Here is a 19,251-nt window from a genome sequence, read left to right as displayed (position 1 = left end):
GGATTTATTTTCACACACTTTAATAGCTGTTGGAGTGGCTAGAATCAGTGTCAGTTCATTCTCAAAGACTTCTAGATAGGGGGAGAAAACAAATTTATCCATCGTTTTAGAAGACTAGCTGGTTGTCTCCCTTAGCTACAGATGGGCACTATAGTATTGGAGATCAGGATTTGAAGTCTTACATCTGAGCAGCACTTTCTGGTTAGGAACAAAATCATCAATGAGAAATAATTGTGTAAATAAACTTTTATATAAATTTAAGCGTAATGTCTGGGAAGTGTAATCCCTTGAACTCTTAAAGAAATATACTGATGACTGGACTCTTTGGTTATACTTTCCTTTCGGGTGTTTAAGATCATACAGTTGGCTCAAATCAATTTATTTTTTACACTTAAGGTAATTTGAGGATCTGTTCCTCAGGGGTCACATGGGCTTGGAAGGAACTCCTGGCTCCTTTCTTTTACCAGTTCCATCTATGTGAAGATAAGTCAAAGGTCCTGCTCAACCATGTCTCCTTCACTTGGAAGCATGAATGAGATGTTTCTTCTGAGTTGACCCTCCTATTTGTAGACTGGACACTGCTTCAGGTATATCTTGTGGGGTCTTCATGTCCTCCCTAAACAAGAGGACAAGTGATTCACCCCATTTCAGTAGGTTTTGAGAGATGTTGCATAGTCCCCTGGAACTTAGTCGGCCTTGGAGGGCAAGGGGCAAAAACTGTCCTTTAAGTCCCTCTGACCACATTAGTATAGGCCTCAAACTATCGCTGTTAAACATCCAATGAGGTTAGTTCCACCAGTCTGGTACTTTTAATTATTATGTGCTATGTAGATAAGGCTTACGTAAAAAACCAAATATTCTCAGATAAACTTTAACTAGATATATATTTTGTTCCTTAAATTAGTTGACTAAACTATGACCATAGACATTTTAAGATTATGTGTATATTATTTTTGTCTCATTCTTTATGTATCATAACAAATCTAAACAGGTTTTTCTGTCTGTTTTGGAAAATATCTCCATTCCCATATCCTTTTAATATCCATTACATTCTCATTTTCTTTTTTTAAAAATAATTATGAGACATAATAGCATTAACAAATTTTCCATCTGTTGTGAGACTTCTTTTCTTGGGATGCTAAGCAATGCTTATTCCCTTTTAAGGTTCTAGTGTCAAGCCAATGTTTGATTAAAGTTTTACTGGGAAACCAATGAATTTATTGAGCTTGTTTACCGAAATAACTGAGGGGTTGCTGAGGTGTATGTATAACCTAAGGGTATGTCTACTGGAAAGCCTTTATCCAGAGTGAGTCATACCTTCTCTTCCTGATCTTCCTGAGATTCTATACTTTAGCCCTCCCCAAATCCAGGACACCATGTGTGATTAGAGCCAAGCTACATACAGTTGGCTGGGAAGAGTGGCTGGATACTTCAGTGAGGGTCCAATGACCCTGCTTGGCCCTCCTTTAATGAATGAGCACAACTGTCAATAAGCCCAATTGTGATGATGTTTAGCGATCAAGCATAGCTGACGTTGTGATGATGGTAGTTATTTCATGCAGAAGGGACTGTTGTATAGCATCATCTTATTAAAAGGACCTGGAATTCAAAAGGATTTGGTGCTAGGATCCACATATGAGGGAGAACATATGTCATTTGTTTTTCTGAATCTGTACTTCACTTAGTATAACAGTTTCTCCATCCATCCACTTACCTGCAGATTTCATTATTTCATCTTTTTTTACTGCTGAATAGAACTGCACTGTGTAAATATACCACATTTTTGTTAACCACTCATCCGTTGAGGGGCACTCAGGTTGCTTCCATCTCTTAGCTATTGTGAAAAGAGCAGCAATAAACATGGTTGTACAAGTGTCTCTACAATAGGATGAATCCTTTGGATATATGCCAAGGAATGGTATAAACAGCAGACCCCAATGTTATCTAAAGGAATGTTGGCAACTGATTGCTGTTAGATGAGGAAGAGCTGATCTTTCTAAAACAAGCGACTCTAGTTTGGCTGACTAGACTGAGTGGATGGACTAGCCCTGGGGAGTGGCTAGGGACACTGACAACACAGTGGACAGTAACAGGGATGACAAAGTATATGGGCTCCACTGGCGGGGGTGGTGGGGGGAGAGGCTATCAGAGGGTGCCATTTGGGATGCGGGTATAAAGATGAATAAGGTTGTTTTGGATGTTTTGTATGAAATACACAAAAGAACCAATAAAAATGAAAACAAACAAAAACAAAAATATAAAGAAAGATAAACCCAAAAAGAAGCATATTAATAAAATCAACAATATCTGTAATGCACTAAAGTTTTGGACTTAGTTATGTCTGCATTTGATTCCTTGCTGCACCACTTTTCTGTCTCTCTCTCTCTCTCTCTCTCTCTCTCTCTCTCTCTCTCCTTGTCCCTTTCCTTCCCCTCTCCCTTCCTCCTTCTTTCCCTCCCCCACTCTCTGGGTACCTCACCCTTCACCTCTTCTTCCTCTTCTACCTTTCCCCCTCTTTTTTTTTTGTGGTGCTGTGACCAAACCCAGGACCTCACAAAGCTATGCAAGGTCTTTACCACTGAACCACACTTACAAGTTTGGTCTTTGTACTTGATATTTACCTCATTTGTAAAAAGAGATGATACCTATTACTAAGATTTTTTATAAAAATTAAAGACATTATGTTATTAATAGGCAAAGTGGAAGACACAGGAGGTTCTTCACATCACATTGCAGTTTTAAAAATATTATTCCTTTTTCAAAAGTGAGTATAGTAACCCTAATGGCAGATTCAATCCCCAGCACCAAAATCATCATCATCATCATCATCATCATCATCATCATCATCATCATCCCATTCCTTTTAGCTTAATCTTATCTCTCCTTTGATTTCTGTTCATTTATACGATAAATGTATATAGTGATTTCCGTGTGTTAGGTTCTGTGCTAAGCATGTTTCAGTTGTCATCTTTAATTCTTATGGATGAGTTATCAGGTGAAGACTTGTATTAATTAATCTCAATGTGAAACTGAATTACAGTATAAAACTTCCTCAAGGTCATGCTCCTTGTAAGTAGCTAGGCCAGAAATGGCGTGAGCATTGTCCTACGTACTAATCTTGGTTTTCCTGTTTGCCGTGTTTTGGTTCTTCTGGAGGTTTGAAGCTTACTCTGCTTGGTGCTTAGAGGAGCTTCAGTGACTCTGATGCAGCCAGCCAGAGGTAGCTTGTTTTGGTCACCAGGGTGTGCTGTGATTCCACTAATCAAAACTGACTGCAGGTACAGTGAAGCTGGCGTGAGTCTCTGAAGTCGTTGCTGCTGCTTAGTGACTGCAGGTTTTTCAGCTCAATGCTTTGCCATCACCTGGGCAACTGCCAGAGACCCCAAGATATTTTGTTTCTGTATCATGCCACTCTCCCCTGCTTCCTGGTGTCTTCCTGTGAAATAAGGAGCTAGTGAGCGCATCTTGCCTTTGAGCAGAGTCCCAGTGTTCCAGAAGAGCTCTGTTATGTAGTGTGATTCCACCACATCCATTACTTTACTAATTAAGAAAATTGAAAGGTTTTAGAATTCTGATGTCAGCAGTATTTTGTGACTGCTTGAAACTGCTACTGCTTTTAGAACATGCATCTTCTCTATCTGCTAAGTTTGTGATGAATTTGAAAGTAATCAGAGCTGCATTAACATGCTCTTAAGGTTACTAGATATACCTTTATAAAACATGAGACTTTTCTGTAACAAACTACCCTATTATTACAAACAAGTAGCATCTGAGATTCTCATCATAAAGGACTACTTCATACTCATTGTGGATTAAAATGATACCCAGCATGTCTACATAGTAAGGATTATAAGAAGAGCATGCATTAAGTAAAGTGTTAAAATGGGTACATGTATTTATATATATGTACACACACAATATAATATGAAAGTATCTTAAAAAGAAAATAGATCAGTCTGTTTTTACAGACCAACCTAGCATTGTATAATAAATTGAGAAAACTTTTTATCTCTTTGTTTTAGAAAAATAAATCCCTACCTCTTTTGATAGTAGTTATCCCAGAAAATTTGGCTAGGAAAAAGCTTAAGCAACTAGCTCACCACAGTGAAGTTATTAGCAGGGCAATGTGACCTTGTCTATACAAGCTGGTTTTGCGCATTTTTAGTATATTTCCTAATCTGTAGTTTCTCTTGAATGGGAGCTTGCTTTCACACTCTTACTGGAGATTTGTCAGGAGTCCTGCCTGTTTTCTGAGCTATTCTGGGAAATGATTCCAGATAATACTGCCTTAAGCAAACAGTGTTTGTGCAGCTACCTTGCAGCAACATTCAGTTTGAAGATAGCATCTCACTTGCGTGATAAAGTGATGAAATCACTGACCAACAGGATTCTTAAGTGGGGCTGGCATTCTATAGCAATGCGATAATTCTGTTTAATGTGGAAATTGTTATAGTGTCTAATATGTGTGGAATTTGTACTCAGTGGCCGCTTGTTTAAAGAAAAAAAATCAATTCAAAAAGTTCCAGTCTGGTAAAACATTTCTTACCTTTTTAAAAAAAATCGAATCACTGAATAGTATTATGGTTATGCATACTTTGAAATGTGAAGCCTCTATTGAGGCCACCATGAAATAAGCATTCTCCATTTAACCATAAGAGATTTATGGTTTTTGAACTGTATGCCTAAAATGTAATTTTTACAGGAAAGGTTAGCAAATGAATTATATTCTTCTAGAATTAACTATGTAGTTGAAACTATCATAGATAAAGTGTCATTATATGAAAATAAATATTTGGATGTGAGACTGTACAAAATACACTGGACAAAGGTCATTCTCCCCTTTGATCTAAGTGGTTCTTTCTCTCTCTCTTTCTTTCTCCTTCCTTCCTTCCTTCCTTCCTTCCTTCCTTCCTTCCTTCCTTCCTTCCTTCCTCCCTCCCTCCCTCCCTTCTTTCTTCTTTCTTTCTTTCTTTGTTTCTTTCTTTCTTTGTTTGTTTCTCAACAATTGGACATCTTCCTCTATTGCTTTGTGACTTTCTTTCTTTCTTTCTTTCTTTCTTTCTTTCTTTCTTCTTGAAAAATTTGCAAGTTTTAGGAAAATATCCCTGCTGCCTGAATAGATGTTGATGAGGATATACCTAAGAATCCATTAGCTAGAGTCTTTATTTCATATTTTTCTTGTTCTCTTGGAAATTTATGAATAGCTTAAATAATTGGAATGTATGTATATAAAGGCAGACTTTTTCTACTTCAAAGAATAACAAAAACTGAAATAATTCAAGGAGGATAGTTATCGCAAATGATAAATTACACACTTAATTCAATTTTCCTAAAACCTGGACTTGTCATCACTGCTTTTCGTAGGTATACTTTTTAGTGAAAAATACATATGTGACTTAAACATTTTATTGGGATGATTTTAGGACTTCCCAGCCTTCAAGTTTCTGTACTGTCTTTGTCTAACCTTCCTCTTAACCTATTTCTTTCTGTTCATTTACTTATTAATTACTCCTGGGTTTTTAGAGCTCTTTTAAATTTTATTTTATGTGTATGAGTGTTTTGCCTGTATATATGCAAGTGCACCATGTGCATGTGGTGCTTGCATAGGCCAGAAAAAGCATCGGATCCCCTGGAACTGGCGTTATGGAATTAGCCGCCATGTGGGTGCTGGAAACTAAATCGAGGTCCTCTGCAAGAGCAGTCAGTGCTCTTAACCACCAAGCCATCTCTGCAGCTCTATTTCCTACCTCTTATGTATGGTATGATTCACTTTTTATTAATTCTACTAATAATCATTACCTGCCTGTATTTTCCTGGTCCAGAACTGGTATAAGACACTGGGGTAAGAAGACACAGTCTGTCCTAGGATGCATCTTCATAATAATTATGGTATAGCCAGGGACCAAATAATTGAGAATTAATAGTTAGGTACAATATTAAGTCTGTCCTCTCTATACATAAAATTTTTAGCACTGGTTATGGAACTCAGAACCTCTTGCATACTAGGAAGGCACTATCATTGAGCCTTGCCCCAGCCCTATAATATTCTTACATTAAAAAAAAGTACATGTATGAATATTTTGCCTGCATTTATGCAAATATATCACCTACATGCAATGCTAGCATAGGCCAGAAAAGGGCACTGGATCCCCTGGAACTGGAGTTGTAGACAGTTCTTAGCTGCCATGTGGGGGCTGGGAATTGAAGCCTGCTCCTCTGCAAGAGCAGCCAGTGCTCTCAACTGCTGAGCTATCTCTCTAGCCCCAGTATTTTTTTTTTTATAACTTTACACTAGAAAAAATTTCTTATTTTTTCAGTGACCTTTAGAAACAACCTCCTTTTTTTTTTGTTTGTTTATGAGGATGGTTGGAGGTGGGGGGAGAAAACACTGGTGTGTTATTTGTGTAAATACAGCTTTAGTGGCCCATAATTATGGGGCATGCCCACTTTACTGCCTCAAGTCTTTCACCAGAATAGTCCTCCCTTCCACACAGTTCTCTCAGGGCTCACTGTGTGCAGTCACTCTGCATCCCAGCTTGCAACCTCATTTCCAAGGCTTGATTTTCTCTAAAGATAATTATGGTTTTATCCCAGGACTTTACCTTTACCTTGCGTGCAGTCTCCTCTACCTTTCCCCAGTCTTTTTCCAAGTTGTGATAGGTACAAATTTTATGACCCAGCTCAGAGTTGGAGTTCTAAAACACTGTCAATTAATTTGTGTTTGTTTCTCATAGATTCCAAAAGAAAAATATCTGGGGAAGAGTAGACCATTTTATTTGTGTTTATTTGCTTGTTAAAGATATATACTGGAGAATGTTGGAAATACCAGTTTTTTTCTGTTTTCCTATTGGTCAAGTTGTAGGCAACAGAGCTTTGATAACATGAATATTTAGAACCCTAAAGTTAAAACTATTCTTAAAACTATTTTTTATAATAGTTAAATAATATTTACAAAATAATTAATTTGAAAACCACATACAGTATTCCTGGTCTGTGTGTATCTCAAAATTAAGTTCTTTGTTGGAATCCTTATGGAGCTTGGGCTTCCTAAACATTTATTGTAAATGTTTAAATTTCCCAAAGTGAAAAAGCAATGAATTCTTCTGAAATTTGACCAGTTAATGAAAGTCAGTATTAGCATAATGTTAACATAATTGTTTTTTACATATTACCCTCTTGGAAGCCTGTGTAATCAGTGCCTAGGAGACTGTTTAATGTAAACCAATTATTAGAAGTATTTCCTCTTTCTAAGACTATGAGTTCATCCCCCTTAGAGTTTTCTGTCAGTTTTGCGTTGCTCTGGAACTTTTGTGGGATGGGTATGTTGAGTGAGAGCTGTGACTTTGCTTTATTCTTCTGCTCTTTGCCCATTTGTTGCTGCTTGGACTAAATCACATTTCCTGCAGTTCTAATTAGCTGTAGAATTTTGCAGTTAATTAGGGAGAGGATGGCAAGACAAAAGGGCCATATACCCCACATGCTGATGTGTGCCTTTCTAAAACTCACTGTGTACTGTCTGCCTTTAAATACCTTCCCTTCTCATTACTGGTGAAGAAATGAAGGAAATGACCTTCTAGATTGACTGTGATAGGATGAAGGGAGGTTCACTAATCTTCAGGAAGTCACAGCTCTCCTCATTGGGGTAAGTAGGTAAGGAGCAGTGCTTCTCAGATGTTGTCTGTCACCATCACCTGGAGCACTAACACAGAACACAGAGGCCCTGGCTTCTTAGAGTAGGCTGGGACTTCTGTGTGTGCATCGTTTCCCACATGATTCTAACACAAACCAAGGTTTGAGAGCTCCTGGGGTGGGATGAAAAAATAATTCCAGTTTACTTTTCCTTGAGCCTGTTGAGTGGTAACCGGAAAGAGGTGAGAGTGGCATGGGAGGAGGACTAGCCTTCTTTGAGGGCCTCCTATGTCAGGTAATGAGCAGGTGATTTCATCTGTGAGCACAGTGAACCTTCACAGGACAGTGAGATAAATGCTCCCTCCTGCTCTACAGGTGAGCAGGTAAATACATTTGCTAAGGTGATGCAGTGCAAAGGCAGAGTTTGAACACCTTCAGTTCTGTGAGAATCTGAATCCATCTTCTCATGCCATTCATTCATTAAGAAGAAACTGATCTAAGTCTCAGGGCCCTCATCTGTACAATGAGACTACTTATAGCACCTCATTGACTTACAACATTAAATGATGTATGAAAAACATGTAAAACACTTCCAAGCACCTCTGAAGTAAGTTAGCTATCATCATAGGCCTCATTAGTAACACTGCAGTACCTGCTATGGACCAGTTGCCGTACTACAGGTGAGGGATACACAGGTGAGAAGATTTTACTTGTCCTCAATAATTTAAGGACAGTGAGGAGACTGCATGTTTTGAATCACAGAGTTTCCCACCTTTTGGCTTCCCTGCACCACATCAGATAAAGAATTGTCTTTTGCCACATGTCAAATAAAGAAGCAGTGAAAAAAGCTGATGAGAGCAAAAAAACCCTTTGTATAATTTTCGTGGTATCTGCCACCATAGATAAGCAAAGAAGTCACATGGTAATCCTAATTGTTCAGTGCCTGCTCAGGATCTTTTAAAACTGTCCAGCAGGCCCCAAGTTTGCAATCAATAATAAGAAAAATGATCTACCTAAAAAATAAAACTACATTGATTTTTAATATTTTTACAATAAAAATGAAAAGGGGCAATATAAAACTAGTGGGATATTAGACTTATCAGACCTTGTATTTAAGAATCTAATGCATCAATCCTGGTTTGATGGGAGTAGTTACAATTCTCAGTGAGTTCTGAAGGTACTCATCAGATATTTTGGTTCTGATTTTACTCTCGGTGTACTTCAGCTCACAAATGTAGGTACTGCCAAAAGGTGATGAATAGGCATGATTGTGAAGTGAGGATTATTCTGAAGATAGCACTTGAAAAGTCTAGTAAAGAGACATGTTCATATTTTTCTTCTGGTTGAACGTCAGATTGCAGCTCTATGCATTTCATTTGAAAATTGGGGGCTAGCAAGGTATGAACAGTCAACTCCATAGAGTGTCCTCTGACCCCCACATGTGCACCATGACTTGTGCACTTCTCCCCATAACAGTAAATAAATACATTTGAAAAAAATGTTCTGGGCTAGTGAGAGGGTTCAGTGGGTTTAGGTGATTACCACCAAATCTGATGATCTGAGTTTGATCCCTGGAATGCACATGGTGGAAAGAAATTTACAGGTGACATTTCTATTCATTGAAAGTGCAATTGCAAATATACGAAAACATTATTTTCCTGGAAATCTTGAAACCTGTTTTCAAATTCTTTTTCAAAATGGAAAAGTAAGGATATATATTTTTTATTCTTAAAAGAACTGTGTTCAGTCACATGTTGAAGGACGTGAAGTTGTTTGCCTTAATTTGATTTCACTTGGAATACTTACAATTTGGAACACTGTTATGATTTGAAGCATTTTATTGATAGGTTAGTTTTCACTTTGGAGATGTGTGTTTAACTCATTTAAACGCATGGCTAAATCCACTAAAATGTTAAACGTGTAAACCAATTTTCATTGTCAAGTTCTGGCCCAAATTTTGGTTTTGATTGGCCAGCTGTGGTGCACACCTTTAATCCCAGCACTTGGGAGGCAGAGGCAGGCAGATCTCTGTGAGACTGAGACCAGCCTGGTCTACAGTGTAGTGAGTTGCAGGCCATCTGGAACTACAGGGAGACCCTATCTCAAAAACAATTATTTTTTTGGTTTTGATAGCATAAAGGAACTTGGTATTATGTTGTAAATCATGAAATCTTTTCAACATCTGACCTTGACTTAGTGGAAAATAAATAATATCGCTATAGTCACTATCAGTACTTTTAAGGAACTCCTGGAATTGGTGATGATTTAACCTCCTTGGTTTCCATGGTCTTGATGGACGTTTGCATGACACCCATTTTTAACATCTTGTGCATCAATTTTCCTGATGTAGTATTCAATGATTGTTCTAGTTTGTTCTTCATTGCTGTGACAAAATATTCTGACCAATACCAACTTGCGGAGGAAAGGGTTTATTTATCTTACATCTCCCGGGTCACAGTTCATCAGGGAGCCCAAGGTAGAAACTCAGGGCAGGAACCTGGAAGCAGGAGCTGGAGCACAGGCCATGGAGGAATGCTGCTTACTGACTTGCTCCCCTGGCCCCTGCTCAGCCTGCTTTCTTATGGAACATAGGCCCACCTGCCCAGGGGTGGCACCACCCACAGTGGACTGGGCCCTCCCATATCACTCATCAAGAAGATGCCCCTCAGAATGGCCACAGGCCAGTCCAATAGAGGCAGTTCCCCAATCGAGGCTCCCTCAATCCAGGTGTGTCAAGTTGAGCTAAAGCTATCCAGCACAATGATATTTCATTAAATGTAAGTTTGGGGCAGCAATTGGATCATCTCTATTAATTCACACGCTTCTCTTTTTTACCTGCTGTTGTTAGAGCACCATTAGTAACTGCACTAAATATGTTGACAGTGAACAAAGAACATCGCTTTAACATGTTTTTACTGCTTCATATAAGCATTTTGATTTAGTTGTGTCTTTTGATGGAACTGAAGAAGCCCTTCACATGACATTGTTGGTCATCAGTACCTCTCATAACAATAGCTGGTTGAACTGTGTTTATAGCATTAGTGGTGTGATCCTTTGCACAAAATTTTAAATTGATGGCTCTACTTTCCAAACTTCTGTCCAGAGATTTTCCAAGTTATTTAATTCACATGACTGGAGTCTGTTGAGACAAACTGATCTTAGAAAAATCTTCCCTTTGGGGGGCATGCCGTATCTTCCACACTCACCACACCTTTCCTAATAAAGTCACCATCATATGATTTTGATTTTTTTGCTATTAAATATGCAGCTACATAATAAGCTTTTATAACAGAACCCCTCTGAGTTGTAACCTTAACAAAATAATGTTGTTGATAATACAGTTGTTTTATACTGTTTTGTTCTTACAATTCAGTCCTTGATATACACTGAATTTGGCAGTGCATTTTTGCATATTATGATTTTTCATATTATAGTCTTTGAAAACTTTTACAAATTTTTTACAAATTAAGCAGAGGCCTACTTGCATCAAGTCAAAGGTCATTATCTGTCTACTTTTATTGAATAGTTTTTTTTTCAATTGTAATTTTTTCTTTTGGGGAATTCTGTTTTGTTTTTTTTTTTAATAGAAGCATTCTAGGACTGAAAAAGTAATGATGGATAAGGGACTATATTTACTTTTAAAAATGATTATTGAATTTTTGTGATTGCTATACATTTTGATGATATTTAGATCCCCTCCACTATCTGCACCTCTGCTTATTGCCCTCTACCCAATTTAATGTACTTTATTGCATATGTATATATAATAGGGTCTATAGAGCCCAATTTGTGTCCCCAAATGCCTTTCGGTGTGGGTCCATCTGTAGGAGCCTGGTTAACCTACCAAGAATCCCATGCTTGAAAGAGGCTGTCCCTGCCCCTCCCAGCAGCCATCTGTTGCCACAGTTTCCTTAGGTGTGGTTGAAGCTTCTTACTCACTTCCTCATGTCTGTGCTGGGATTTTGTCTGAGTTTTCATGGGACTTGTGTATGTTGCCACAATTGCTGTGAGTTCATATGAGTAACTGAAAAGCTGTCTGGAAAACTCTGTTTTCTTGTGGTCACCCTCCACCTCTGGCTCTTATAATTCTTCTACCCCTTCTTCCCCACTGTTCCCTGAGCCTTGAGAAGCAGAGGTTTGATATAGGCATCTTATTCAGGGATGAGTACTCTGCAGCCTCTTGTTCTCTGTACATTGACCAGTTGTGAGTTTCTGTGTTAATCACCATCTGCTGCATTAGGAAGCTTCTCTGGTGAGAGTTGAGAGATGCATTTATCTTGGTAGGTATCTCTTTCCCTAGGTTTGGGACGTTTTCTTCTATGATTTCATTAAAAATATTTTCTGTGCCTTTGACCTGGTTTCTCCTCCTTCTTCTATGCCTATGATTTGTAGGTTTGGTCTTTTCACAGTGTTCCAGAGGTCTTGCATACTCCATTCCTGGCTTATTTTAGATTTTCTTGATTGAGCGATCCACTTCTCCAAGCTTGTCTTCGAGGTCTTTATTCTCTGTTCTGTTTCCTCCATTTCCTTTTTGTTTCTTTTCTCTGAACTTTTTGAGTTCCTGAGTTTTTTATTTCAAGTTTTATTTAAGATTCGCTTTTCTTCCGGGATTCTCTTTACTAAATTCTAGATTCATGTTTTGAATGGTTTTAGTTATTTCATTCAACTGTTTTTGTTTTCAAGGTCTTCACTCAGTTTTTTATTCATATCCTCTTTGAATTCCTTGAACATATTTATAATTGCTCTTTGAAATCATTGTCTTCACATCCACTTGGTTGCCATTCTTAGGAAACATTTTGATGGGGTTGTTAATTTCTGTAGCAGCCATTTTATCTTGGTTAGTCATGTTGTTTGTGTTTTTTTTTTTGCTGAGGCCTGGGCATCTGGACTTGTGTGGTGGTGTGTCTTCATATGGGTAAGTGATCTTATCCTTGTTGAGTGTTTGTATCTTGTTTGTTGTATTCCCAACTCATCAGATTATGACCCAGCTGAGTAGTGCTTAGTGTTCAGTTTGGGGACCTCTTTATGTTGGTGTACAGTTCTGGTGAAAGAACTGGTCTCAGTTCAGCTAGAGATAAGTACAACTTTTGAGTTGTGATTTCAGGATTGACTGCACAGGATTCTGGATCAGCAGGGTGGGATGGAACAGGTCAGCTGGTAGGTTAAGAGTGGGAGTTTGCAGATCTGGGGCAAAGAGAGCTCAGATGGCTGGGTACAGGGAGGTCTTAGGGATCAAGCTTAAAGCTACAAGTCTGAGGTGGGGAAGGATCCTAGAGACCAAGGCTTGGCTGAGAGCTGAGACAGTAGGAATTGACTCACTCTGCCAAGATGAGGTACTTGCAGATTCAGGATGGGATAGGATCCCAGTGACCCAGGGAAGTCTGAAAGCTAAGATGGCAGAGCTCTAGGGAGTCTCATGGAGCTTCAAAATCATTTTTACTTTTATTATGAATATTAAGTGACAGGAAAACAGAAAGGTTTGGTGCTCTCTTCTACATCTCAGCTGCAGAAACAGTGGGAGGTGGAGGGCTGATTGTAAAGTGCAGTGGATGATGCTTAACACATAGACAATGTGTGGAAACACCCTTAATGATCAAATAATCATACTTACCTGTCTTCTAAAAAACAGCAAATACGTATCATTTGCAATCATAAGTTATAACATTGTTGATAATCCCTGTGATTCATTTGTCAAGTCACCATGATCACATATATCTAATAGTTCCAATTCAACTGTCTGCGCTTGGAACAAATACAACAGTACACAAACAAAAACAGCAAGAGCATATATACATTTATTTTGTGTGATATTGCAACATGGCTTTGGTATCTACAACGTTAGTGCCTGGGAACTGTGCAACTGAGTTACAAAAAATGAAAAATCTCAAATTCTCATAATGTTTTAAAAATATTTTATTATTTTATGTGTATAAGTGTATTGCCTTCATGTATATAAGCATACCTATGTCATCAGTGCCCATGGAAGCCAGAGAGGGTTTTGGATCCCCTGGAACTGGAGTTATGGATGGGTTGTTCACCACCATATGGGTGCTGGGAATCAAACCTGGGCCTTCTGTAAGAGTAGCTAGTGCTCTTCTTACCCATGAGCCATCTCTCCAGCCCCTCTCATAGTGTTTTAAGTAAGTTTATAATTTTGTATTGCATTCATAACTATCCTTGGCTACCTGCAACTATGAGCTTCTGGTTGAAAACCCCTGGTTATTTCTTCTGGGCGCCCTTTATAAAATGCGAACAAAGTGAAAGTTGAGTTCAAGATAAAGTGAAGTACAGGAATGGCACCTGTGGGCTCATGGCTGGGCTGAGGGACAGGCTTCCTCCACTGCCTTGCACTGAACACATCCAAGCTTGTGCTTCAGAGAAATGTGTGATTGCTGGGTGTGTGGCTCTTCAGACTTCAAAAGATAAGACCTTGAGCACTTAGGGTTTGCTGTATTTTTTAAATTTCTTGATTTTAAAACGTTCATGCTGATCTTACCTTTTTTCTTTTCAATGAAAGTATTACGTGTGAGTGCAGCTTTTTTTATAGAGCGATTTTATGTACTGTGAGAAACTGTTCTTTTCAAGTTAGTGGAGAATTTAGATCCTTTGGATCTTCTCTAATAGCATTTTTTTTCACAATTTCTTATGACTCATAAGCAAATTCACTAGGGTGTAAGAATTCAATCTGAGCTTAGTAAGTTTTATTACTCTCAGATATTTGAATTAAGATGATAATAATAGAGTTCAAATTGAACTTTTTGGGTAAATTGAGGTTTTAGAAATTTCTAAATTTCCACGCTACCATCAACTCATGCTTTATTTCTTACCAAAAATTTGCTTCTTGTTTATACAGAAGGCCTCTAGGCATCAGCAGGGCCTAGCACAGTGCTTTACACAAAGCAGATATTTAGGGAATGCACTTGGATGAATGAGAGTAGTTAAGTACAGGTAAATTAGCAAATGAAGTAGATTTTTGTGCTGTCTTACCATTGGGTAAATTACTTTGAAAGAGATTCATGTCCAGGATCTGGGAAACATGTCTGTATTGTCTAATTATTTTGTAAGACTTCATCTCATTCTCTTTTTTGAAGTTACTTCCTCAACATATAATTTCAGCATTCTGGTCTCCACCTATTGAGCTTTCAGATTTGCTTTCCTCAGTCCTCAACAGTTTTCATACAGTTAAGGATATTGCACTATTATATCATCTTCAAGATCAATGCTTCACGACCACATTCTTCACATTTTCTTTTCTGTCAAACTGTTCATCTATGTGGGACGGGTTTTTGTGTAAGCAGAGAGTTTGCTGGCTGCATCACTTGAATTGCTTTTAAATGTGTTCAGGAATAGATTTTTTTTTCATATGGACCGCTTCACGAAATTGAGTGTCATCCTTGCACGGGGGGCCATGCTAATCTTCTCTGTATTGTTATACTTTTAGTATATGTGCTGCTGAAGTGAGCACAGGAATAGATTTTATAAAGAAACTATAAACTTCAGGAGAAAAGATAAAACTACTTTTCGTTTTGCTTTTTGGTGTTTAATGTTCTGTGTTCTACTGAGATTATTTCATGTGCTTCTGTTTATTTCTTACATATTTTATTCCAGGTACAGAGCAACGAGGGAAGACTGCAGCTCACTGTTGTTCTTGGTGTTGTTTTGTACTGAAGTGACCAATTTTAAATAAATATGTCAGTATGAAGCTTTAGTTTTCCTTCTACTTATAGTGTTTTCTTTCCATGTTTTTTTTTTCTTTTAAAGAGAAAAGGAAACCTGGTAATTTTTTTTATATAAATACCAGACTTTGATAAAATACTGATGTTTCATTACATTTTATTTCTGTATTATGAACAAATATATTTTATGTATATTAACTTATTGTCTTATCAATTAGTAGCTAAGCACTATTTCTGTCTTTTCCTACTCCTTCATGCTCAGTCCCTTCATCCTCCCCACCTTCCTCCTCAGCCTTCAGCCTCGTTCCTCTCTTACCACTTTGCACACTCTGATTTTCTTACTTATTCCTCTCCAGTTTTACTTAAAGAAGTTGAAATTTGAGAACTGAGGCTGGATATTTTTCTTTTCTTTTTTCTTTTATTTGGTAATGTTGGGGAGTGAACCCAGGATCTTGTGCATGTTAAAGACATCATGTCTTCAGCTGGATATGGTTTATAAAAGTAAAGACTAGTAAAGCTGATGTAGAACCAAGAATTACATCTGAAAATTGGATTGCTGGGGCTGGAAATATGGTTCATGGTTAAGAGCACTTGCTGCTCTTCCAAAGGACCAGAGTTCGGTTCCCAGAACCAACAGTGGGTGGCTCATAACTACTTGTAACTCCAGTGCCAGGGGTATCCAGCGCCCTCTTCTTGCCTCTGTGGGCACCCACATGCACATGCATTTACACACACACACACACACACACACACACACACACACAGGCACAAGAGTAAAGTAAATCTTTTGGTTTTTTTGTTTTTTAAACTTTTACAAAAACTTTATTGAGAATTTCATACATGCATATAAGGTGTTTTGATCAAATCCATGCCCCCTCCCTCCCCTCCAACATTTCCCCCTCTGAAGAGGTAACCCTAATATCTTTTAAGGATTAGATACAAGCTCCCAAATACTTTTGACATTTTTGGCCTTTGGAACAGGGTATGTTGGTAAGAGGCCCAAGGACATTTTGACTTTTAGCCAAGAAACTGGCTACATTTCTTGGGGTCTTTTTACCCTAACTGCCTAGCCAATTCCTACCTCCTATTCTTATCACACCATCTTCTGAAGAGGTTACCCAAATTGCTAATAGGGAATCGGGATGCAGACTGCTCTGGCTTCTTCCATGCTGAACAGAGCTGTGGGGTGAGGCAATTGGAGTACCCCTTCAGTGGGTCTACCTAAAAGCCTCCCAAGTTGCATAACTCTTGTTTCTAAGGGGAAAAGAAAGTCCTTGAATCATGAATAGGAGATATGAAGGAGAAGTAAAGGCAAGAGTAATTAGCATCACAAGTTTTAGACAGGGAACTAGAAAAAAGAACAGGGCAATTTTCAAATGTTCATATGAGAGTCCATTGGAGTTTCTTGACAAGGGCTCCCAAAAGCATCCCTCTGTTGGGTTCCTCCTCCTTTTTTCTTTTGTCTTCCAAGGCTGGACTAGTTGGCTGGGAAGAGTGGCTGGATACTCAGGTGAGGGTCCAGCGACCCTGCTTGGTACTCCTTTAATGAATGAGTACAACTATGAACAAGCCCAATTGTGACTATGTTTAGTGATCAGGCTCAGCTGAAGTCGTGATGATGGTAGTTATTTCATGCAGAAGAGACTGTTGTATAGCATCATCTTATTAAAAGGACCTGGAATTTAAAAGGATTTGGTGCTAGGAGCCACATATGAGGACGAACATACATCGTTTGTTTTTCTGAGTCTGTGTTACTTAGTATAACAGTTTCTAGATCCATCCATTTTCCTGCAAATGTCATCATTTCATCTTTCTTTATAAGTAAAGTAAATCTTAAAGAAAAAAAAGTATGTTTCTGCCAGAGAGTTTGAATTAGGAAGTTAGGTGGATATTGTCATGTAATTTATTTTATTCTGGCATCCTGCTCTTTTGCTTACACTTAGTAAAGTGAGTGTTACATAGAAAAATTCTGTGTTAACCATTTACTTTTGGAATTCTCTTTTTCCTGAATGTAGGCAGTGCCTTTTCTTTTTGCTAGCTTTAGACTAACTAAAGAAACCACCAAAACGGTAGGAAGACAGATCGATATTCTCTTTTTCTCTCTTCAGTCGAGATATACAATGTCATATTTCTTTATTTTCTTTTTCACTTTCTTCCTTCTGTTTTTTTTCTTTATGCTTTCTTTTAAAGAAAACTCTTCTCAGCTAGAATCAATTTAGTCAAAGTATTTTTGAGATAATTTCTACTGATAAGAAAAATTCCTTGCCAGGCATGGTAGCCTACACCTTTAATCTTCAGCACTCAGAAGGTAGAGGTAGGCAAATCTCTGTGAGTTTGAGGCCAGCCTAATCTCCATAGCCAGTTCCAGGCCAGTCAGGCTACCTCATGAGACCTTGCCCCCTCTCTAAAAAAAATATATTAGTAATAATAAAAGAGCAAAAAGAAAAATGATGACAGTTGCACTCAATTATGAATTTATCAGAAAGGCAACATGAAGATAGAAAATATAGCAAAAGTAGTAATATCTGTTTCCAAAGAGTACGCAGGAATTGGAGTTGGGTGCCTAGCTGTGATACTGTATCTAGAAAATTATGTAAGAAGATTCATAACAATAGAGACTTGTATTATGTAGTAGAGGGACAATATTCCCAAATTTTCTTTATAAAAATTAAAATTTACAGAAAATTTTCTGTATTTTATATATACACGTCTAAATATTATAACTTAAAACATGCCTGTTTTGAACAGAGTAATACATATGTATTATAAAATGTAGGAAATACAGGACCAGTGAGATTGCTCAGTGGGTAAAGGCACTTGCTACTAGGCCTAAATTACTTGAGTTCAGTCTCTGGGACCCATATGGTAGAAGGAGAGAACCAACTCCTACAAACTGTCCTCTGACTTCACATGTATACTGGGGCACACCCCCTTACCATGAATACATAAATAACTAATAAAAAATTGAAAACAGGAAATACAGAGAAATAATGTGGATAAAATTAGAAACATCTATAATTCCTGCATCTATTGAGATGACAATGTGGTTTTTGTCTTTGAGTCCATTTATATGATTGATGACGTTTATTGACTTGCGTATATTGAACCATCCCTCCATCTCTGGGATAAAACCTACTTGATCATGGTGAATGATCTTTTTGATGTGTGTCTATATGTGGTTTGCAAGTATTTTGTTGAGAATTCTTACATCTCTGTTCATTAAGGCTATGGGTCTATAATTTTCTTTTTTGGTTGTGTCTTTAACTTGGTTTGGATATTAGAGTGATGGTGGCTTCATAGAAGGAATTTGGGAGTTCTCCCTCTGTTTGTATTATTTTGAGTGCTTTAAGTAGTATTGGTTGGAGGTCTTCTTTAAATGTCTGGTAAAAATCTGCTATAAATCCATCTGGGCCTGGGCTTTTTTTAGTTGGGAGGCTTTGTATTACTATTTCAATTTCCCCATATGTTATGGGTCTGTTTAAACTATTGATCTCTTCTTGGTTTAATTTTGGTGGGTCCCATGCCTTTAGATATCCATCCATTTCTTTTAGGTTTTCAAATTTAGTAGCATATAGGTTTTTAAAGTATTCCCTTATAGTGTTCTGGATCTTTCTGGTGTCTGTTGTGATGTTTACCCTTTCATCTCTGATTTTGTTGATTTGGAGGTGCTCTTTCTTTCTTTTGGTTAATTGGGCTAGCGGTCTGTCAATCTTGTTTATCTTTTCAAAGAACCAGCTCTTGGATTTGTTGATTCTTTTTGTGTTGTTTGCTTTGTTTTGATTTCATTAATTTCTGCCCTGATTTCTGATTTTTGTTATTTCTTCTCTTCTGCTGGGTTTGGGTTTCATTTGTTAGGTTATTTGGGCTCTTTCTAAATTTTTAATGTGGGCACTTAGAGCAATAAACTTCCCTCTTAGGACTGCTTTTAAAGTGTCCCAGAGGTTGT

The 19,251-nt window shown here is 37.8% G+C and overlaps 1 protein-coding gene and 1 non-coding gene across 2 annotated transcripts in view; one reads left to right on the top strand and one right to left on the bottom strand.

Moving 5' to 3' along the window:
• The window catches only part of Macrod2 (mono-ADP ribosylhydrolase 2), a 2,130,377-nt gene that overhangs the window by 50,922 nt on the left and 2,060,204 nt on the right, over positions 1 to 19,251 (top strand). The gene's annotated exons all lie outside the window — the stretch shown is intronic.
• Positions 14,987 to 15,094, bottom strand: LOC115071188. Its single transcript, XR_003850296.1, has one exon. It is a non-coding gene; the product is annotated as a U6 spliceosomal RNA (small nuclear RNA).

Source organism: Nannospalax galili, unplaced genomic scaffold (genome assembly GCF_000622305.1).
Source record: "Nannospalax galili isolate Female #2095 unplaced genomic scaffold, S.galili_v1.0 scaffold1118, whole genome shotgun sequence".
In the NCBI taxonomy this organism is placed as follows: Eukaryota; Metazoa; Chordata; class Mammalia; order Rodentia; family Spalacidae; genus Nannospalax; species Nannospalax galili.
Note: the sequence above shows the minus strand (reverse complement) of the source record. Positions and strands in the feature narration are given on the sequence as shown.